The sequence below is a fragment of the Mustelus asterias genome, chromosome 17 (genome assembly GCF_964213995.1).
Source record: "Mustelus asterias chromosome 17, sMusAst1.hap1.1, whole genome shotgun sequence".
Lineage (NCBI taxonomy): Eukaryota > Metazoa > Chordata > Chondrichthyes > Carcharhiniformes > Triakidae > Mustelus > Mustelus asterias.
The window spans coordinates 70,406,090-70,430,765 of NC_135817.1; positions in this window are offsets into that span (position 1 = coordinate 70,406,090).

The window sequence follows — 24,676 nt, forward strand, 5'->3', positions numbered from 1 at the left end:
CAACCCCAGACAGCCTGCTTCTACCTCCTTCCCAAAATCCACAAACAGGACTGCCCTGGTTGGCCCATCATGTCAGCCTATTTTTAAAGTTTAAAGTTTATTTTATTAGTGTCATAAGAAGGCTTACATTAACACTACAATGAAGTTACCATGAAAACCCCCTAGTTGCCACACTTTGGCGTCTGTTTGAGTACACTGAGGGAGAATTCAGCATAGCTAATGCACCTAACCAGAGTGTCTTTCGGACCATGGGAGGAACAGGAACCCCCGGAGAAAATCCACTCAGACACAGGGAGAACGAACAGACTCCACACCAACAGTGACCCAAGCTGGGAATCGAACCCGGGTCCCTGACGCTGTGAGGCAAGAGCATCTTGCACCAAATTCTTCAAAACAGTTACAACCAAAGCCTGCCCCACTGAACTAATTTGTCACTGACCTCATCTCCTTCAGAGATCTTCCCTCCACAACTTCCAACCTCATAGTCTCCCAACCCCGGACAGCCCACTTCTACCTCCTTCCGAAAATCCACAAACAGAACTGCCCCTTTAGACCCATCATATCAGCCTGTTCCTGCACCACTGAACTAATTTAGCTCCTACAAAGGGTCATCCTGACTCAAAACTTTGGCTCCAATCTCTCTCTTCACAGATGCTGTCAGACCTGCTGAGTTTTTCCAGCATTTTTTTGTTTTTGTTACAACCAAAGCTAATCTACATTAAAGAAGCTCTTGTCCTTCCCCCGTGCCCTTCCACCTTCCCACCCACAGTTTCATACATGTAATAGTCCTCCAACACTAACTTTGGTACTTGCGTTTTTCACATAGTGAAACTTCAAGAGAGAGTGTGCATGGATAGTTGTCTGAGCAACAGGAAACAGAGTACAGGTGAACAGTTATTTTTTCGGACTAGACAAGTGTGGTTCCCCAGAGCTCAGTACTGGGATCATTGCTTTTCTTGACATTTATTCATAATCTAGACTTGGGAGTCTTTCAAGATTTGTAGTTGACACAAAACTCAGGGGATAGTGATAGATTTCAAGAGAATGTAGACAGACTAATGAAATGGGTACACATGTGGCAGATTAAATTCAATGCAGAGAGGTGTGAAGTTAGAGGTGCATTTTGGTAGGAAGAGCAAGGAGAGGCATATAAAACACAGAATGCAATTATAAAGAGGATGCATGAACAGAGAGATTCAGCGCTATGTATGCACTATTCATTGAAAGTGACAGGAAAGGTTGAAAAAATGATTACCAAGGCATGTGGAATTCTGGACTTTAGAAATGGAGACAGGGAGTACAAAAGCCAGGAAATTATAATAGACCTTTATAAAATGCTGGTTTACCCTCAACTGGGCTATTGTGAGCAATTTTGGGTATCGTACAGATCGGAAGCCTGTGAAGGTATAGAGACGATGTGGAAAAGATTTACAAGAATGGTTCCAAGGATGAGGGACTTCAGTTACGTAGATAGATTAGCAAAGCTGGGATTGTTTTTCTTAGAGAGGAGAATGTTCATACAAACATATGAATTAGGAGCAGAAGTAAACGATTCAGCCCTTCATTCAATAAGATCATGACTGATCTAATTGAGGCCTCAACTCTACATTCCGTCTACCCCCGATTACCTTCAACTCCCTGTTAGTCAAGAATCTATCTATCTCTGCCATAAAACTATCCATTGACTCTGCCTCCACTACTCTTTGGGGAAGAGAGTTCCAAGATTCACAACCCACTGTGAGAAAGAAAACCTTCTCATCTCCATCTTAAAAGGGAGACCTATTATTTTTAACCTGCGTCCCCTGGATCAAGTCTGCCCTGATGTGGAGATACCGGCGTTGGACTGGGGTAACACAGTAAGAAGTCTCACAATACCAGGTTAAAGTCCAACAGGTTTATTTGGTAGCACAAGCCACTAGCTTTCGGAGCACTGCTCCTTCATCAGGTAAGTGGGAGTTCTGTTCACAAACAGGGCATATAAAGACACAAACGCAATTTACAAAATAATGGTTGGAATGCAAATCTTTACAGGTAATCAAGTCTTAAAGGCACAGACAATGTGACTCACATTGGCTTTGGGAAATTATGTCATCATAAAAGGTGCTAAATAAATGCAAGTCTTTCTTCCTTTCAATTGCAGCACCCATCTTATCGAATAGAGATTAGCTAATTCGATTGAGACTGAGAATCAAAGTGGACACTTTCTGTTTTGTACTGCTCAGTTCTACAGGGGCTGTTCTAATTAGAAACTAAAACATCAGAAGAAGCAATGTCTGAGGAAAAATGGTAAGAAGTTTAACAACACCAGGTTAAAGTCCAACAGGTTTATTTGGTAGCAAAAGCCACACAAGCTTTCGAGGCTCTAAGCCCCTTCTTCAGGTGAGTGGGAATTCTGTTCACAAACAGAACTTATAAAGACACAGACTCAATTTACATGAATAATGGTTGGAATGCGAATACTTACAACTAATCCAGTCTTTAAGAAACAAAACAATGGGAGTGGAGAGAGCATCAAGACAGGCTAAAAAGATGTGTATTGTCTCCAGACAAGACAACCAGTGAAACTCTGCAGGTCCACGCAACTGTGGGAGTTACAAATAGTGTGACATAAACCCAATATCCCGGTTGAGGCCGTCCTTGTGTGTGCGGAACTTGGCTATCAGTTTCTGCTCAGCGACTCTGCGCTGTCGTGTGTCGCGAAGGCCGCCTTGGAGAACGCTTACCCTCTGATATTCAACTCAACACTCTGATCAAGACCTTTGATCCGGACCTTCAGAACACCCTCCGTGCTCTCATCCCACGTACTCCCCGCGTTGGAGATCTCTACTGCCTCCCGAAGATACACAAGGCAAACACACCCGGCCGTCCCATCGTATCGGGCAATGGGACCCTGTGCGAGAACCTCTCCGGCTATGTCGAGGGCATCCTGAAACCCATTGTACAAAGAACCCCCAGCTTTTGTCGCGACACGACGGACTTCCTACAGAAACTCGGCACACATGGAGCAGTTGAACCAGGAGCGCTCCTCGTCACAATGGATGTCTCAGCACTCTACACCAACATCCCCCATGACGATGGCATTGCTGCAACGGCCTCAGTGCTCAGCGCCAACAACTGCCAGTTTCCAGATGCAATTTTACATCTCATCCGCTTCATCCTGGACCACAATATCTTCACCTTCAACAACCAGTTCTTCATCCAGACACACGGAACAGCCATGGGGACCAAATTTGCACCTCAATATGCCAACATCTTCATGCACAGGTTCGAACAAGACTTCTTCACCGCACGGGACCTTCAACCGATGCTATACACTAGATACATCGATGACATTTTCTTCCTTTGGACTCATGGTGAACAATCACTGAAACAACTATATGATGACATCAACAAGTTCCATCCCACCATCAGGCTCACCATAGACTACTCTCCGGAATCGGTTGCATTCTTGGACACGCGCATCTCCATTAAGGACGGTCACCTCAGCACCTCACTGTACCGCAAGCCCACGGATAACCTCACGATGCTCCACTTCTCCAGCTTCCACCCTAAACACGTTAAAGAAGCCATCCCCTACGGACAAGCCCTCCGTATACACAGGATCTGCTCGGATGAGGAGGATCGCAACAGACACCTCCAGACGCTGAAAGATGCCCTCATAAGAACAGGATATGGCGCTAGACTCATTGATCAACAGTTCCAACGCGCCACAGCGAAAAACCGCACCGACCTCCTCAGAAGACAAACACGGGACACAGTGGACAGAGTACCCTTCGTTGTCCAATACTTCCCCGGAGCGGAGAAGCTACGGCATCTCCTCCGGAGCCTTCAACATGTCATTGATGAAGACGAACATCTCGCCAAGGCCATCCCCACACCCCCACTTCTTGCCTTCAAACAACCGCACAACCTCAAACAGACCATTGTCCGCAGCAAACTACCCAGCCTTCAGGAGAACAGTGACCAAGACACCACACAACCCTGCCACAGCAACCTCTGCAAGACGTGCCGGATCATCGACACAGATGCCATCATCTCACGTGAGAACACCATCCACCAGGTACACGGTACATACTCTTGCAACTCGGCCAACGTTGTCTACCTGATACGCTGCAAGAAAGGATGTCCCGAGGCATGGTACATTGGGGAAACTATGCAGACGCTGCGACAACGGATGAATGAACACCGCTCGACAATCACCAGGCAAGACTGTTCTCTTCCTGTTGGGGAGCACTTCAGCGGTCACGGGCATTCGGCCTCTGATATTCGGGTAAGCGTTCTCCAAGGCGGCCTTCGCGACACACGACAGTGCAGAGTCGCTGAGCAGAAACTGATAGCCAAGTTCCGCACACACAAGGACGGCCTCAACCGGGATATTGGGTTTATGTCACACTATTTGTAACTCCCACAGTTGCGTGGACCTGCAGAGTTTCACTGGCTGTCTTGTCTGGAGACAATACACATCTTTTTAGCCTGTCTTGATGCTCTCTCCACTCCCATTGTTTTGTTTCTTAAAGACTGGATTAGTTGTAAGTATTCGCATTCCAACTATTATTCATGTAAATTGAGTCTGTGTCTTTATAAGTTCTGTTTGTGAACAGAATTCCCACTCACCTGAAGAAGGGGCTTAGAGCCTCGAAAGCTTGTGTGGCTTTTGCTACCAAATAAACCTGTTGGACTTTAACCTGGTGTTGTTAAACTTCTTACTGTGTTTACCCCAGTCCAACGCCGGCATCTCTACATCATGAGGAAAAATGACCATTCATTCCATTGCCCCTGAAACTGGTGTAATCATTAAAGTCAGTGACTGAAACCACTGTCAACTTACAACATTTTAAAGTTTATTTATTTGTCACAAGTAAGGCTTACATTAACACTGCAATGAAGTTACTGTGAAATTCCCCTAGTCGCCAAAGTCCAGCACCTGTTCGGGCCAATGCACCTAACCAGCACATCTTTATTAATGTGGGAGGAATCCCACACAGACATGGGGAAAACATGCAAACTCAGACAGCGACCCAAGTCGGGAATCAAACCTGGCACTGTGAGGCAGCAGTGCTAACCACTGTGCTAACATGCTGCCCACCTTTGCTTTGCTTACTCTTAGGATCAATCTAGATATCATGGAACTCTGGTTTCATTATTCAGTTATCATGATTTGCAGTCAGTTCCTGCATATTTAAATCATGCAAAAGTGAACTGGAACGATTTTTACTTCAATACTAGGTGAATTGCTCCTTCAGAGAGCCAGCACGGATACGATGGGCCAAACAGCCTCCTTCTGTGCTGTGACCATTTTACGGATCATGTTAACAGAAAATAAAAGTATACATAGTTCCGAATCAGGACAAAATAATCTGATTTGATTTGATTTGATTTATTATTGTCACAAGTATTCAGTGAAAAGTACTGTTTCTTGTGCGCTATACAGACAGAGCATACCGTTCATAGAGAAGGAAATGAGAGAGTGCAGAATGCAGTGTTACAGTCATAGCTAGGGTGTAGAGAAAGATCAACTTAATGCAAGGTAGGTCCATTCAAAAGTCTGATGGCAGCAGGGAAGCACTTGGGGCGGCACGGTAGCACAGTGGTCAGCACTGCTGCTTTACAGCACCACGGGCCTGGGTTCAATTCCCGGCTGGGGTTACTGTCTGTGTGGAGTTTGCACATTCTCCCCGTGTCTGTGTGGGTTTCCTCCGGGTGCTCCGGTTTCCTCCCACATTCTGAAAGACGTGCTGGTTAGTTGTTGTATTGACCCGGACTATGGCGACTAGGGGAATTTCACAGTAGCTTCACTGCAGTGCTAATGTAAGCCTCACTTGTGACTAATTAATTAACTTTAACAGTTCTTGAGTCGGTTGGTCCGTGACCTCAGACTTTTGTATCTTTTTGGTCAAATTCAGAACTTTGCAGATGCATTTAATATTGCTACCTTGTTATTGAAACAGATTATTTGCATTCACACAGCTAATGCAGTGTGATTAAAGTAGGAAATTACATTACAGTAAACTCTCGATGAGTCAAATCCCAGGGGATCCGCCTCCAGATTTGTGTTAAGCGGAGCTTCGTAGCAGTTGAGGAGGCCCCATTTCCACTTGACTGCATCCCTGTGTAACCCGATCAGCCTACAATCACGGTCCATGTCAAAACAACAGATTCAAGTGCCAAATGAAATCCAGCAAAGCAATAAATACGTGAAAAAGTCTTTATTTGGTTCATTCACACCTTACGATGATCTGACCTTGTGAAAGGCTGGGGCTTTGAATTAAAAAAAGCCCTGAAGTTAGCCCCTGAAAAAAATTATGTAATCCTTTCCTGCTCGGCATGCTCTTTGTGGACATATGGTTCACCAAATCATCAATGGGGTCACACATGTTTTCAGTGTTTTCAAGCTGCAATGCAAAATCCCAGAGCTTCTCTCTGGCCTCTGTGGCATCAGCTGGGGAAATGGGTGGGTGGTGAATGTTCATCGGACTCTTCAGGGCTCCTTACTTAAGAAAAAGAACGCATTACATCAGTGGCTCAATGGCTAGCATTGCTGCCTCACTGCGCCAGGGACCTGGCTTCAATTTCAGCCTTCGGTAACTGTTTATGTGGAGTTTGCACGTTCCCCCTGTGTCTACATGGGTTTTCTCCCTGTGTCTACATGGGTTTCCTCCAGGTGCTCCAGTTTCCTCCCACAGTCCTAAGATGTGCAGGTCAGGTGGATTGGTCATGCTAAATTCCTCCTCATCTCAGTCTTAAATTGGCACCCCTTTATTCTGAGACTATGCCTCTAGTCCTAGACTCTCACATCAGGGGAAACATCTTCTCAGCATTTACCCTGTCAAGCCCCTTAAAAGCTGATGTGTTTCAATGAGATCACCTCTCCTTCTTCTAAATTCTGATGAGCTGAGTCCCAACTTGTTTAACCTTTTCTATAAGACAATCCCTCCATATCGGGGATCATCCTAGTGAACCTTCTCGGAACTGCCTCCAATTAAATAATATCTTTCCTTCAATAAGTGGACCAAAACTGCTCACAGTATTGCAGATGTGGTCTCACCAGTACCTTGTACAGTTGCAGCAAGAGTTCCCTACTCTTACACACCAACCCCCTTGAAAAAAGAGCCAACACTCCATCAGCCTTCCTGATTACGTGAAACAGAAAAACGTACAACAGTCCAGATTGATCTGTGTTAAATATGTGCATATTCCCCCAAGACATGGGAAAGAAGTTTTGGAACCAATCATTTGTCATTGCTGCCATAACTGCTGCGTCCCCAGCGCTTACCATGCAGTAGATAATGCCATGCCTTTTCTGAATCAGTCCAGCCATCCACGGCTGCAGGCAAACTCCACGTGGCTCAGATTGTTTTGCCAGGCACCATAGAAAGCATTATTTCTGGTTGTGTCACTTTAATATTTTGTGATGGGAGGAAGCTATCCATTGCTGAAATCTACCGTCAGCTGAAAAAGCTACATCTATGTGTGGCCTATTGAAGAACCGCTCGTTCAAACAGGAAGCCCGTGGATACTGCCAGGACGCTCCACTGTTTGAGAGTGACTGTTTTTTGGAGAGATTAGTGACTGCCAAAGCAGGCCTGCCCCAGCGATCAGCGGTGCCCCACCCTGTACACCCACCCTGTACATTCTCCAGCTCTATCCAAGGCCACAAAAACTACAAAGGGCCGTGAACGAAGCCCAATCCATCACGCAAACCAGCCTCCCATCCATTGACATTGTCTACATTTCCCACTACCTCGGAAAAGCAGCTAGCGTAATCAGCAACCCCACGCACCCCAGAAATACTCTCTTCCGCCATTGGGAAAAAGATAAAAAGTCTGAGGTCACATATCAACCGACTCAAGAACAGCTACTTCCTTGCTGCCATCAGACGTTTGAATGGACCTCCCCTGCATTAAGTTTATCTTTCTCTACACCCTAGCTATGACTGTAACACTACATTCTGCACTCTCTTGTTTCCTTCTCTATGAACAGTATGCTCTGTCTGTATAGCGCGCAAGAAACAATACTTTTCACTGTATGCTAATACATGTGACAATAAAAAATCAAAAAAAATCTAATCAAATCAAATTCCTTTTTCTGCAGGATTGGATCAGAGATGGAAACATTCTCTATTTAGGAAGCCTTGAACCACATTAGCAGAGCTTCTTAAACATCAGAATAGGCAGCACAGCCTTTCTCATCCTCTTCCTTGCTGAACAGAATGAATACCTGCTTGTCGAACTGTTCCAAAATGTTTGCCTTGTGTTTCCTAATGGTGGACAAAGTTAATGTTAAAATCTCGCACTCCTTTGCGATGTCTGCTTTTCACCTCGTGCCGCAGTTCTCCACTTGCTGTATCACCTTCACCTTCTCTCCAATCAACAACATTTGAAACTTTCTCACACTTTTTGCCATAGCTGCAGCTTTTGCACATTCTTTCACAGGGAGATCGCAATGTCAAATGATAGCCTGTCCAATGTTCCATGATTTCAGACTATATATTCAAGAGGCGGCTGGATATAGCACTTGGGGCGAACGGGATCAAAGGTTATGGGGAAAAAGCAGGATTAGGCGATTGAGTTGGATGATCAGACACGATCGTAATGAATGGCGGAGCAGACTCGAAAGACCGAATGGCCTCCTCCTGCTCCTATCTCCTCTGTTTCTATGTTTCTATTTCACAGTCTTGTGTGGTCTGACTCTGCTCTGGCTGGTCGACGCAGTCATATGATAAACTTAAACAAGTTCTTCTAATCCAGAATTACCAGTGTGGAATTTTATCTTATCACGGAATCGTTCTATGGGATTTGCTAGTTTGCCAATGAAAATGATTGACAACTTTGATGTAACTGGAATGCCACGTCGTCTGAATTTGAATTGCTATGTCACTGTAGTTGGAAAATAACTTTCTAAGTTTGGTTATATGGAGAACAGGATATGAAAACTCAATTGTCAGATCAAGAAGTTTCATGGTTCAACTACTGATCTGTCCTGATTAACCAACTCCAATCATGAGTCTCAGCCTTGGGTAACTTCAGCAAACTTGGCAGGAGAAGAGAAAAAAATCCAGTGATTCCTGCTGGAGAGAAAGTACTTAAGAACAAACATTAAGGACAGAATCAGGCTCAGTTATGGTACTCTTGAGTGTTGAATAGCCTGCTACCAATCTAGATCCGTACATGAATAATGATCATTCAAGATGGGCTGCCAGGTGTTTGAGGGGATTCAACCAAGATAAAGCTAGGTGCCTTTTAGAGGGGATAGAGTGGAACAATTACAAAAAAAAGTAGCATTGATAGAAGATAAAGAATATATGGGTGGCACAATGATTAGCACTGCTGCCTCACAGCGCCAGGGACCCGGGTTCGATTCCCGGCTTGGGTCACTGTCTGTGCAAAGTCTGCATGTTCTCTCTGTATCTGCGTGTGTTTCCTCCAGATGCTCCAGTTTCCTCCCACAGCCCAAAGATATGTGGGTTAGGCGGATTGGCCATGCTAAATTGTCCCTTAATGTCAGGGGAACTAGCTAGGGTAAATGCATGGGGTGGGGCCTGGGTGGGATTGTGATTATAGAGATAGATAGGTTTTTGATTAATAAGGGGGTCAGGGGTTATGTGGAAAAGGCAGGAGAATGGGGATGAGAAAAATATCAGCCAGGATTGAATGGTGGAGCAGACTCGATGGGCCGAGTGGCCTAATCCTGCTCCTATGTCTTATGTTCTTATTATCTTATGGTCGGTGCAGACTCAGTGGGCTGAATGGCCTCCTTCTGCAGTGTAGGATTCTATGGATTCTACACAGTCAGTCTTACACACGCGCACATGTACTGGATACAAATAAAACAGCACACTTTTACCCATTACAGTTAATCGAGTCTCTGATTTACTATTTCTGATCTCCCACATGTTAGGCCTATGGTTGCTTAACTGGATTCAGTGATATGTGCATGAGACGCAAAAACCCAGTCTGCAGGTGCAACAGGTGATCAAGAAGGCAAATGGGATGTTGGCCTATATCGCAAGGGGGATAGAATATAAAAGCAGAGATGTCTTGCTGCATCTATACAGGGCATTGGTGAGGCCACAGCTGGAATACTGTGTGCAGTATTGGTCCCCTTATTTGCGGAAGGATATATTGGCCTTGGAGGGAGTGCAGAGAAGGTTCACCAGGTTGATACCAGAGATGAGGGGTGTTGACTATGAGGAGAGACTGAGCAGATTGGGTTTGTATTCGTTGGAATTTAGAAGGCTGAGGGGGGATCTTATAGAGACCTATAAGATAATGAAGGGGCTGGATAGGGTAGAGGTGGAGAGATTCTTTCCACTTAGAAAGGAAACTAGAACTAGAGGGCACAGCCTCAAAATAAAGGGGGGTCAGTTTAGGGCAGAGTTGAGGAGGAACTTCTTCTCTCAGAGGATGGTGATCTCTGGAATTCTCTGCCCACTGAAGTGGTGGAGGCTACCTCGTTGAATATGTTTAAATCACGGATAGATGGATTCCTGATCGGTAAGGGAATTAGGGGTTATAGGGATCAGGCGGGTAAGTAGAACTGATCCACTTCAGATCAGCCATGATCTTATTGAATGGCGGGGCAGGCTCGAGGGGCTAGATGGCCTACTCCTGCTCCTATTTCTTATGTTCTTATGTTCTTATATAAAGTAAAAGTGAGGGTCTTGTAAAGCAAAGGTTTCACATCAGGTTATGAGATTTCTTGTTGTCAAATATCTATGATCTTGGTTCTCTGATGAATTTTGAAGCAGGAACAGAACAAGTGCATTGGCTGCTTGAGGATTCAGTTAGTCTCAGAGTCTGGTTCTCAGCCTGGCTGATGACTAATGGATCTGTTGACTCCGGGGGTATTAAAGACATAGTCCTTGAAACCAGCTTTGATCACATGACTCTTGAATTAAAACTTCTGAGGCCTACCCAGTCTCATCTGGATGAGGGAGGCTATTAGCATTCAATGAGAAGCTGATAGTGGGCACTGAGTTTCAATTTTCCCTTTTGCCCACTATCAGGGTGCCAGGTTGACACTGCCAAAAGGGGTTGCCTGAAAAGGCAGGCAAGGGGGTCCTGGAGAGGGGTGGCATGTGAGTGCATGAAGTGGGGCAGGGGGCAGATGGACAATGGGCCTTTGGTGACCCCATAGCAGGGTATCACAAACTTGGGGATTGCTGGAAGCAGCAAGTGAGAGGGAGGGGGCCTGATGCCAGTGAGTGGGGGGTGGGGGGTGGAGGGGGGAAGCGGATGGTCTTGACCAACACGTAGGAGGTGGGGCAATGTGTAGGTTTGTCTGGAAATCTGATGCACCCCGATCTCCAAGGAGCTGACATTGTCGGCCACTTTAAGTCCCCACTCCAAAACGATTTCTAAGTGTGGGAAAATTCAAGGAGAATCTCCCCAAGTTCCAAAAAAAATTGGAAGTTGAATTGTGAACTGAATTGCACCAACCCTCCCAGTGGGGATGTCAACGGTTTTCTGAGAGAATTCTGGAGAGAATTTTAGAGAGAATTCCATCCCTATTTGTAGGAGCCATCTTACCAGTTTGTTTGTGTCCAATTTTTCAAGTCTTGTCTGAAAGTTCATATTAGGACATGCCTGTACTGGGCATGATGCCACATACTTCTTTGGCTAAAGACACACTCAAGCTATGACCATGAACCTTAATCAACACGTCACTAAAAATAACTTTGAGTGGGAATATATTGGCATTAGCATGGATTGACAATTAATCAAAATTAAAATGGAAACAATTTGCAGGGCAGGCAGCATTCGTGGAGAGTGCTAAGTGTCTTTTAAATTTTCTGTTTTTACTTCAGATTTCTGAATCTGTAGCATTTTGGTTTTGCTTTAATAGTTGTTCCAATGTGTTTCCTTCTTTCTGAGAAGAGGAATCAAACATTTGTTAAGCATCTATTCAGGCTGGCAATACTGGAAAATACTCAAATTGCAGGTTCAAATTTGCACTTGAGCCATGGGTGTCCACCCTGTAAATAAAATAAATAAATCAGAAGAAAGCCGAAAACTGGTCTTTACCAAAGGTAAAAGATTTAGCATTTTCTCATTTGGCAACAAGGCTTTTTATTGCTATAATAACTCCAGGAGTCAGCTGTAAAGGAACAGTGCTTTATTGCACAAAATAAAGTAAAATAAAACCACAAGCCTGTGGTGAACACGAACAGGTCCCAACCAGGACAACACAATAATGGACCCACTCAGGGGCCTGCTTTATACAGGGCCCGGTAAACTAGTTCCACCTGGTATGGTAATTACCAATCACCTGGGAGATCATATTTTGCAAGTCCTACAGGGAAATCAATCAGGGATTCCCCATGCAAGTCCTGGGGGTTATCGCAATTGCATGTAGAAACATATTTTATGATACTGATTTTGAGAATTTGATATCATTTTTAAAAAATGCATGATGTCAGGGTTACTGGAACTGAAATCATTTTGGAGAAATTCACCCTGTGCCAGATGACCATGAAAGCTCTTCAGCACTGTTTACACCTCAGGTTCTTTCTAGAATTCAACTTGCTCATGAAGTGATTGTCATCCATGTCATGTCGGAACTGAAAGCTTGTTTGCAATGCCCTGCTTACAGGTTTTTATTCAAAATGAAATGAAATAATCCTTGACAAGTGTCTGGAAGAAAATACAGGAAGAATGAACAAGCCACATGCAGCTGACGGCGCACAGAGGAATGGGTAGAAAGATCTGACTCATTCACTAATCTGGTTGCACATCACGGAATCATAGGATGATACAGCACAAGAGGAAGCCGTTCAGTCCATTGTGGCTGTACTTGCTTTTTGGTAGAGCTATCCAGTTAGACCTACTCCCCTCCTCTTTTCCATGATGTGGCCAAGGATAAAAGGTATACCTGGGAAAAAAAGTAATTACTCTGAATTCAACACACAGCACTGCAGATAATTGTTTTGTCCCTGTCTAAGGTCACTTTAAACAAATAGCAGATCACCTATTTTGACGTGACACTCGAATCCTTGAGACATTTTAGTTGAATGCTGCATAATTTTTTCTGGCATAATTTAAGGGTAGGCAAACTGCTTTTGTGGAGGAAGTCAGTGGGAGATCTCTACGTCGCTATTTCCAGATCTGTGGTACAAGTAATTTGGCAGAACCGTTTTGTACCAGACAATTAGAGTAGATGCAGCTAGTGCATCAGTTTATTTGGTCATTATTAAGGTAGTTACTGTCCCTCAGATACCTGAGCAGCAGCTCCAAATGAGGATATTGATAAATTCTCAAAATTAGCAGTAAGCAGAATGACCAAAAAAAAATTAGTAAGAAAAAAAGAAACACTAAAGAGACCTGAACTTTCTAACAAGGAGTCCCAACTTTAATCTCAGTCTCAGTTAAAGGTTTCCTTAATGGTTAGTTTGTGAATTTGATCCAGCTTAGTGTCCAAACTATGTTCCACATATGACTCGAACTGATACAGTTCGATGCATACATCTAGACCTTAAAAGCCAGGCAGTTTTGACCTAGGCTTTATTCACTGTTATGTGCTGCTTAAATTTTATGGGCCCAATAGTTTGGAAAGGGCGGATAAATCCTAAATAAACATAGAGAGTGCTGGGAAAACTCAGCAGGCCTGGCAGCGTATGTGGAGAGAGAAACTGAATTAACATTTCAAGTCCAATATGACCCTTTGGAACTTTCTCCAGCATCAACAATATTATGATTTGATTTTATTCTAGTTTTGGTCTTATTTGAGGAAGGATACGATGGCACTGGAGGCAGTTCGAAGAAGGTTTACCAGATTGATTCCAGGGATGAAAGGGCTCTCGTGTGAGCAGCGGTTGAATTGCTAGGGCTTGTGGTCCACAAAAAACAAGACAACTGGACATTCCTAGTCAAGCTTGTTTGGTTCGGAGATGGAAGCTAGCTGTAGATAGATCCCTTCACATGTAAACATGCACACTTCTGGCCATTTTCAGCAAAGCTAATTTGCTCATTCAAGGCTCTTGAATGGTGAAGTTAGCTTCAATATTAGAGGACAGAAAAGGGGAAATGGAGAAGTCGGCAGGGAAACTTATTACTGAATTATTATCAATCTTAGTCACACTATAATTGTAGAAGTTCAGAAGAATTGGGGGGAGGGGGCGGAGGTGGAATCTGAATGAGGTATATAAAATGCTAAAGGGGATGGATAAGATGGATGCTGAACAGATGTTCCCACTTGTGGGACAGTCCAGAGCACAAGGTCAAACAAGTGAGAGGAGGTAGGTTCAAAACTGAGATGAGGAGCGACTACTTCTCTCAGAGGGTTGTGAATCTGTGGAATCCAGAGTGCATTGGAGGCAGAATCAATCAACAGATTCAAGAAAGAGATAGATATGCTCCTGATGAAAAATAGGATAAAGGGGTATGTGGAGTAGGCAGGAAAGTGGAGTCGAGACCAGGATAAGATCAGCCGTGATCATGTTGAATGGCAGAGCGGGTTCAAAGGGCTGAATTGCCTATTCCTGCTCCTAATTCCTGTGTTCCTATGTTTTATTTCAGGTATATCCTAACTCCACTCATATTAATAATTTGAAATATATGCAAATCATATGTGCCCCCAATGCTCCATGGTAAGCATTCAGCTACAGGCGGCACGGTAGCACAGTGGTTAGCACTGCTGCTTCACAGCTCCAGGGACCTGGGTTCGATTCCCGGCTTGGGTCACTGTCTGTGTGGAGTTTGCACATTCTCCTCGTGTCTGCGTGGGTTTCCTCCGGGTGCTCCGGTTTCCTCCCACAGTCCAAAGATGTGCGGGTTAGGTTGATTGGCCAGGTTAAAATTGCCCCTTAGTGTACTGAGATGTGTAGGTTTGAGGGATTAGCGGGTTAATATGTAGGGGTCTGGGTGGGATTGTGGTCGGTGCAGACTCGATGGGTCAAATGGCCTCTTTCTGCACTGTAGGGTTTCTATGATTTCTATGATTTCTATGTGATCCACAAAAAACAAGACAACTGGACATCCCTCGTCAAGCTTGTTTGGTTTGGAAATGGAAGCTAGCCATAGATAGATCCTTTCACATGTAAGCATGCACACTTCTGGTCATTTTCAGAAAAAGCTAATTTGCTCGTTCAGGGCTCTTAAATGATGAAGTTAGCTTCAATATTAGAGGACAGAAAAGGAGAAATGGAGAAGTCGGCAGGGAAACTTATCACTGAATTATTATCAATCTTAGTCACACTATAATTGTAATTTTCAAACTGCTCACCACTTTATAATGTTTGGCAAAATTTTGACTTGGAAGTCGTTGTGCTATATCCGTCCTTTTCAGCATGGTCTCCCACTCACTGAAGGTTTTGGGTCAATGGCTGGCTGAATATGTCATCTCAGCCATGAGTCATGGTCTCAATGAGCCTTTTGATTGCCAGATTTGGATAAATTGTCTCTGGAATCTGTGATGTGGCAATAGTAATAGAGCATCAGTGAACGGCAGTATCAGCTACTTTCAACAATAAATATTGGCTTCCTAAACTATACCATTAAGGCAAGCTAGAAGAGCAATCCCCTGGGTCTTGATTGTGCAATATATTGTGGTCGTTGCTGGAACATTTTACTTCAACATTACAATGTTCCATTGTTAGTTTATATTTCAATTATTTTGTTCTGTTACTCAGCTCAAGTCTATGTAGAAAACTCACCAGGAATAAACACCTACCTCAATTACTTCCCACATATTTCCCCAAATGTGTTTGTGTTGGTTACTGGCTGTGCCACCATGGGAGCTCTCTCATGTGATATAAAATTGTACTTTTGAGTTACATTGGGTCTCATGGCTGAAAGAACCATTTTTTTTATCAGTCACGGCAGGGTGGTAATATTCTCACCTGTGTGTGTGAAGGTTACCAGTTCAAATCTCACCCCAGGGACTTGAGCACGAAGTCTAGGCTGACACTTCCATGCAGCACTGAGGGCATGTGACACTGCCAGAGGTCATCTCTGGGATAAGTCTTCAAACTGAGACTCCCTACAGCCTTTTCAGATGCACCATAGAAAGCATTCTTTCTGGTTGTCTCACAGCTTGGTATGGTTCCTGCTCTGCCCAAGACCACAAGGAACTACAAAAGGTTGTGAATATAGCCCAATCCATCACGCAAACTAGTCTCCCATCCATTGACTCTGCCTACACTTCCCGCTGCCTCAGCAAAGCAGCCAGCATAATTAAGGACCCCACGCACCGCAGACATTCTCTCTTCCACCTTCTTCCTTCGGGAAAAAGATATAAAAGTCTGAGGTCACATACCAACTTGACTCAAAAACAGCTTCTTCTCTGCTGCTGTCAGACTTTTGAATGGACCTACCTTGCATTAAGTTGATCTTTCTCTACACTCTAGCTATGACTGTAACACTACATTCTGCACTCTCTTGTTTCCTTCTCTATGAACAGTATGTTTTTTCTGTAGAGTGCGCAAGAAGCAATACTTTTCACTGTATGTTAATTCATGTGACAATAATAAATCAAATCAAATCAAATCAAAAGATGGGCGTTAAAGATCCCATGGTACTATTCAAAGAAGAATAGTGGCATTCTTCCCAGTGTCCTGGCCAATATTTATTCCTCAATGCACATCAGCAAAATAGATTATCCAATCATTTTTTTTTCATTGTGGTTTGTGGGAGCTTGCTGTGCATAAATTGGTTGCTGCAGTTCATACATTACAATAGCAACTACACTTCTAAAATTACTTAGTTGTGTTTTACATGGGGTTTATAACACAAAAGCAGGCCATTCGGCCTGACTGGTCTATGCCATTATTTATGTTCCATGCTGTGATGGTCCTTGTGCTTTTGGGGGGTGAGAAAAACTATGTTTCATGCAGGGCAGTCCCTTAGGTTTCTCTAGGACTTGATTTCTGATAGACAGCCACTGGCTTCCAGTAACTGATCTTGTGACCTGGTTGCTTTGGAGATTAACAATATATATTAAAAAAGTGAATTAATTATTTATATGAGTGGGTTTCTGGGGTGGTTCTCTGGTCTAGCAGGTTAAATTGGGAGGTTAGCACAAGCTGGAGTAAATTCAATGTCTCTTTGAGCTTAAATCAGTTGAAATTCTGTGTTTAAGCTAAACTAATTACTACTCTTGATAACCAAAAGATTGTAGTAACAGTGAGTTGAATTTCAGATATAGCCAAGCTGAGGGGAAAGAGAGGTTTAGAAGCAAATGTCCAGAGTTAAAGAATATTAGAGTTCTGACCAAGACAATTAGGCTTCAGACTTGTGTTGAATGGGGAGATTGCAACCATAGGAGGGATGGAGGAGATTTGCAAGGACAATCTTGCCTGAAGTAAATGAAAGGCCCAAGAAAGCTGAACCGTTATATGAATCTTGAAACATTTCTCAGACCCAATGGTTAATCTTCCAGGTTTTGATGAGTATCTGACGTGTTTTTGGGGTTGAAGTCTAATGGGTGTAGAGGGAAAGTGGACATCAGGAGCTCATTATCGGTAACTGCTTTCATTGTACCTTCAACTAACTGACTATTTAAGACAGGGTGTAGTTATTAAGATTCACGTTAATTGATTTTGGTGTACTTAAATTCTTTGGTTTTAAACCGTGAACCTTGCGGCTTTATTCCTGAGAAAATACCTGGATCTTTGGATTTTATAAAACACATATAGCTGGTCTTTACCAGGGTGAAAACAATGCAAACCTCCTCCCATTACTTCACCGCAGACTATCACCGTACCCTTTTGTTCCATTTCCAAGTCTTAAGTACAACGATGCTATTTTCCTGCACTGCTCTATGTGATAGCATATACCACCTTCTTACGATGGTCAGTCAGAAAATTTCCTCCTGGTGCCACATTTTATCTGATTACCCTAATAAATAAAGCAAAAGCCACAAGCCTCTGCTGAACACAAACAGGTCCCATCCAGGACAAAGCTACAACGGACCCACTCGGGGGCCTGCTTTATAAAGGGCTCATTATACGAACTCCATCTGGTGAGTTAATTACCAATCCCCAGGGAGTTCATATTCAATGAGTCCTACAGGGAGGTCAATCAGTGATTCCCTGTGCAAGTCCTGGGGTTTATCACACCATACTTGTGAAGCACTTTGGGACATTTAGTTATATTTGAGCCAAAAATAAATCCAAGTTGTTGCTGAATTCCTTGTTGGATTTATTAGTGACACTCTTATATTTATATCCCCTAATTTTGACCCAACCAAAAGTAGAAACATCTTTTCTACATATATCCTATCAAACCCCTTCATAATTGTAAACACCTCCGTCAGGTCTCCTCTCAGTATTGTTTTCTTTCGGAAACTCATCCTGGTCAGTTTTTTTCTGGCTTTAGAGTTCTTTGGGATTTCCTGATGTTGTGAAAGGCGCTATATAAATACATGTCCTTTGCCTTTCGGGATGGTGTTTGCATTATCGTCAGAGAAAGTTTCTGCCAGTTTGTTGCGTGGGATTTCTGCATGCATTAAAAATGGATAAATTGTAAGTATCACAAAGCTCAAGCATTAGCAGCTGATGAGGCATTTTTCACACTTAAACAGAAGCGCTTATCACAATGGTTACCAAAAGTGCTCAAGGCCTTGCACCTGCCGATGATAAAGACTTTGAAACCATCACTGAATTGGTTACTAGGCAATTTTCACACTTGAACACAAAGACTCGTAAAAAGAGCTTAACACATTGGTTGGCAAGAAGGCTTTTGGCAGATGGACATTTTCATGAATGAACCCTGGTTTATTTAGCAGCTTTTGCTTTAACAGGGCCATCAACCACTGGAAAAAGTAGAAAAGTAGCTTGTGCACATTTTACTCTCCAATCTTTTATTCTTTTATCAATTACTTCTTAAAGTTGGCCTTGCTGTACTCTGAAGGAGGAAAAAGGTCAATTTAAAAAAAATTCAGACAAAAAGTCACTTCTGGGTCCCTAGTTTTCAATGGAATTAGGACCTCTGAACCTCATATGTTGTACACAGATCACAAGGAATGGAAAACTGACTTTCTAGTCCAAGCAATATGGGAAAAGGTGTGTTTCCATTCATATCACTTGCCTGGGCACCTTGGGCCTTTTACTTTTCACACGATAACTGCTGGTGTAAAACCGCACATTATCAACTCCACCCCCATCATGCCTGGAACTTGAGCGTCTGCAGTAACAGCCACCTGTCTTCTGTTAACAGGTTCTCACAGTAAGAAGTTTAACAACACCAGGTTAAAGTCCAACAGGTTTATTTGGTAGCAAAAGCCACACAAGCTTTCGAGGCTCTAAGCCCCTTCTTCAGGTGAGTGGGAATTCTGTTCACAAACAGAACTTATAAAGACACAGACTCAATTTACATGAATAATGGTTGGAATGCGAATACTTACAACTAATCCAGTCTTTAAGAAACAAAACAATGGGAGTGGAGAGAGCATCAAGACAGGCTAAAAAGATGTGTATTGTCTCCAGACAAGACAGCCAGTGAAACTCTGCAGGTCCACGCAACTGTGGGAGTTACAAATAGTGTGACATAAACCCAATATCCCGGTTGAGGCCGTCCTTGTGTGTGCGGAACTTGGCTATCAGTTTCTGCTCAGCGACTCTGCGCTGTCGTGTGTCGCGAAGGCCGCCTTGGAGAACGCTTACCCTCTGATATTCGGGTAAGCGTTCTCCAAGGCGGCCTTCGCGACACACGACAGCGCAGAGTCGCTGAGCAGAAACTGATAGCCAAGTTCCGCACACACAAGGACGGCCTCAACCGGGATATTGGGTTTATGTCACACTATTTGTAACTCCCACAGTTGCGTGGACCTGCAGAGTTTCACTGGCTGTCTTGTCTGGAGACAATACACATCTTTTTAGCCTGTCTTGATGCTCTCTCCACTCCCATTGTTTTGTTTCTTAAAGACTGGATTAGTTGTAAGTATTCGCATTCCAACCATTATTCATGTAAATTGAGTCTGTGTCTTTATAAGTTCTGTTTGTGAACAGAATTCCCACTCACCTGAAGAAGGGGCTTAGAGCCTCGAAAGCTTGTGTGGCTTTTGCTACCAAATAAACCTGTTGGACTTTAACCTGGTGTTGTTAAACTTCTTACTGTGTTTACCCCAGTCCAACGCCGGCATCTCCACATCATGACTAACAGGTTCTCAGCCATTTCCTGCCACCAATTTATAGAGTAAGAAGTCTCACAACACCAGGTTAAAGTCCAACAGGTTTATTTGGTAGCTTTGAGAATTCTTACTGTGTTCACCCCAGTCCAACGCCGGCATCTCCACATCATGACCAATTTATAGAACCAGCCCAGAATTTCCTCATTGAAGTCCACTTCCTGCCACTGGAATTTTGTCACCTGTTGTTCTGCTGGCTTTGTGGCAGATATAGTGAGACCAGCCACGAGGAGTGCTTTTCGCAGTAAAGCAGCTTTTCTAAACGGTGCAGAATAATTACAGTAAAAGCGTAGGTTACAGCATATTTTGCCCTTGGGAACTCCAATCCTGGCACACAAAACAAATGTCTGTGCAGCATGATTCCAAAACATTTCTGTCTAAATTGCTCATTTAATTTAAAGAAAACATTTTGTACTGTAACATAATTAGAGTCATTATAGCACAGAAGAAAGCCATTTAGCCCATTGTGTCTTTGCAAGGCTCTCTCCACAGCAGTCCAGTCAGCACTATTCACCCTGCTTCAAACCCGTAGCTCTTCAAGTTTATTTCCCTCAAGTGCACATCCAATTTCCTTTTGAATTTATTCATTTTCTCTGCTTCCACCACCCACATAGGCAGCAAGTTCCAGGTCATTACACTCACCATGTAAAAAATAAATGTTTTGCCTCACTTTAATTGTCCTTAATCTTTAATGTGACCTTAAATCTGTCTTCCCTAGTCATTGTACCATCAGCTGATAGGGAACAACATTCTTGGTCTATCTTATCTAAACCTGCCTTGAACTTCTACACTTCCATCCAAATTTCTCCTCAACTTCCTTTGCTTAATGAGAAAAACCCTAGCTTCTAATATGTAACTTTGTAGCTCACATTCCTCATCACTGGGACCATTCTGGCAAATTGCCTCTGCAGCCTCTCAAAGATCCCCCTATTCTTTCTGGTGACCAGAACTGAACACAATACACCAGTAGTGTCTCACTCAGAACTTTAAATGTTCAGCATAACTGTTTTGTTTTGGTATTAAATGTTGTACTTTATTAATGAAGCCTATATACTCGGTTAACTACTCTCTCAACATGTCTCGATATATTTTATATATATCAATATCTATTATCAATACAAGATTTTCACCAAGAAATCCAGTGAGAAATTCAGAAGAACAACTTTACCCAAAGAGTGGTGAGAATGTGGAGCTCACCAAGTTAGTGGTTATTACTAGTGATTGAAGTGGACAGTATAGATGCAGTTAAAGGGAGGCTAGATAAGCTAGATAAGAGGGAGAATGGAACAGAGAGCTACAATGACAGATCCAGGTGAGGAAAGTTGGAGGAGGCTAGAATGGAACATAGACTGGTCAGGCCGAATAGTCTGTTTCTGTGCCCATGTTATCCTATGTAATAACTATGTAATATGTCCTGCCACTTTCAAAGATCAATGCACATAAACCCCTAGGTCTTTCTGTCCGTGCACACTCTTTAGAACTGTGCCATTAAATATATATTGCCTCTCCCTATTCCCTTCTGCCAAAATACATCACCTTACACTTCTCTGCATTAAATTCCATCTGCCACTCGCCTGCCCATTCTGCTCATCTATTCAGACCCTGTTGGTATCGTTCTCACCGTTGGCCATACCTCCAATTTTGCTCTCAATTTTAAATTTTTGCTCTATTTCAATGTTCAATTCTTTTATCTGTATCAAAACAAAGCAGCAATCCTAGCAATGATCCTTGAGGAACACTACTGTCTACCATCCTCCAGTCTCAAAAACAACCATGTGCTGTGACTCACTGTTTTGTGTCCTTGAGCTAACGTTTAAAATCTAAACTGACACTGACTCTCCTTTTCAATGACTCTTAAATTTGTTACCCAGCCTTTTATATGGGTAATATACTTGATACTTTACCAAACACTTTGTAAAATGCGATAAACAGCATCCATTGCATTCTCTTCATCAACCTTCTCCTTTACTTCATCAAAAACATCAATAATTATCTCACATTATCTTATGAAAACTTGAGCACTAAAACATTCAACCATAGTAAATAGAGTTTGGACTTTCTTGACCTGCTGGAGATTGGGGTGTGTGGCACAGTGCAGAAAACCCAGATGTTGTGACTCGCTTCTCCTACACAGTGTTCATGTGCATCACCAATAGATTCCACATCTGGAAGCCAGCCTAACCTAAAGGGCAGGGAGCAGTCCAAGAGGAGAGGGCAGCACCAGGCACGGTGGCACAGTGGTTAGCACTGGTGTCTCACAGCGCCCTGGGTTCAATTCCCGGCTTGGGTCACTGTCTGTGCGGAGTCTGCACGTTCTCCCCGTGTGCGTGGGTTTCTTCCGGGTGCTCCGGTTTCCTCCCACATTCTGAAAGACGTCCTGGTTAGGTGGATTGACCTGAACAGGTGCCGGAATGTGGCGAGTAGGGGAATTTCACAGTAACTTCACTGCAGAGTTAATGTTAGCCTACTTGTGACAAATAAATATACTTTACTTTTACTTTAACATTTTTACCTGGGGAAGGGTTCGCAAAGCCAGTGGAAACCTGGCCATCCAGCATTAATTAAAAATTGGTAAATGAAACGGAGGCACTTGCCTATTGTGAGTGAGTTGGTCACTCAAAGCCACTCTCCTCCGACCCCCATCACTCCTCTGTGCTGCCTCTGTTAAAAATGGAAGTAAGCGAATTAGAGCTGCGTTGGGGTTCAGACTTGTATTTATAACCTCCCGCCCAGCGTCACTGACAAAATATCATGTCAACAAATGGCAGGTGATCAAATCAACTGGAATAATTCCAGCCCTGCATGTAACGTAGGAAACTCAGGTTTACAATTGTCACAAAGTATTCAGAGAAACCAACTCACTGGATTTTCTTCATTCATGTGCTGCCCCACCTTCCAAGCCCACAGCCTCCACATGTAGAGGAACAAGAGCAACAAAGGCACGCTGACCTACAAACTCCCATCCAAACCACATAACATCCTGACTTGGAACTATAGCACCATTCCTTTACTGTCACTAGGTCAAAATCCTGGAACTCCCTTCTTAATAGCACTATGAGTTTACTCACACCACTTCAGCTGCCGTTGTTCAAGAAGGCAGTTCACTCCCTTCTCAAGGAAAATTAGTGATGAATGGTGGCCTTAGCAGCGACATTCCTGTGAATGGAATAAGTTTTTTTAAAATTCCCACTTTCTAACAATATGTTCTTTGTGGTACGGACGTTATTTGAATAACAAGACCCCATATAAAATCTCAAACTAGATCCAGCATACTTTTCCTCCAGTTGGTCCCTTTTTCATGATCTATTCTGTTCTTTAGGTATCCTGAAGTAACTTACCCAAATGGTCACTTCATACTTGGGAGGCTAAACGTAAGTGTAGGACCATCATTGCTAAGTTTGACCTGATCCTCACTTGATATACAACCCTGGCTGATTTTGGTCTCACTTGTTTTTGTAGGAACTATAAGCAATTGTTTTTTTTAAATATATTTTTCCATGGGTTACGGGTGTTGCTGGCTAGACCAACAGTTATTGTCCATCCCTAATTGCCCTTGAGAAGGTGGTGCTGAGCTGCCTTCTTGAACCACTGCGGTCCAAGTTGGGTAGGGGCACCCACAGCGCTGTTAGGAAAGGAATTTCAGGATTTTGACCCAGTGGCAGGGAAGGAAAGCCAGCGATATATTTCCAAGTCAGGATGTTGTGTGGCTTGGGAGGGGAACTTCCAAGGTATTCACATGCATCTGCTGCCCTTGCCCATTTTGGGGGTTGAGGTTGTGGGTTTGGAAAGTGCTGCTGTAGCAACATGTGGGAACTCTGATAGCGGTTTGAAGAGGAGGAGAAAGAAAATACATGATTTCCAGGCTGTACTGAGGCAGCCCAAAATAAACTGAGAGCTACCCTCACATCCTATATTTAGCGATATATTATGATAGCTTCAACCTGAACTAACAGAAAAATTAAAACAGGTATGATGGGAGAATCACACAGAAAATGTTCATTACCTTTTCACTGGTGGAGTTTGATATTTCTGCCATATAAATTTGAAAAAAACACTGATCTCCTTGCCTGCAAATAACAATTACAGAGCAAATAAAACCGACGCTGGAAGGTTACTTTGCAGCTACCACGAGTTAGTGCCTTACAAATAACATCTCAAGAAATGCAATGACGTGTGCAGTTGCAAATATTGTAGAAGCTGTTTGCCAGGTACAGCCATGGGCTCTCAAACCAGATGTTCAGGAGGTTGAATCCCAATCTGGAATGACATTTGAACTTGTCTGCTTGCAGTGGGTGTTTTGTCAATTCTCAACTGGGTTATTAGAATAAACGGTTACAGAAACAGAGCAGCCCACTTCAGGCAAAAAGAAAAATGTGGCAGGAATCATTCCACACTGCACTAAAAGTCCAGTCAGAGTGTAGGAACAAAACATGTGTGTGTGTCTGGAAAACCCTGCAGACCTCACTCAAAGCAGAAATGCAAAGGTGGACAACCTTCGGGGCGGCACAGTGGCGCAGTGGTTAGCACTACTGCCTCACAGCGCCAGGGACCTGGG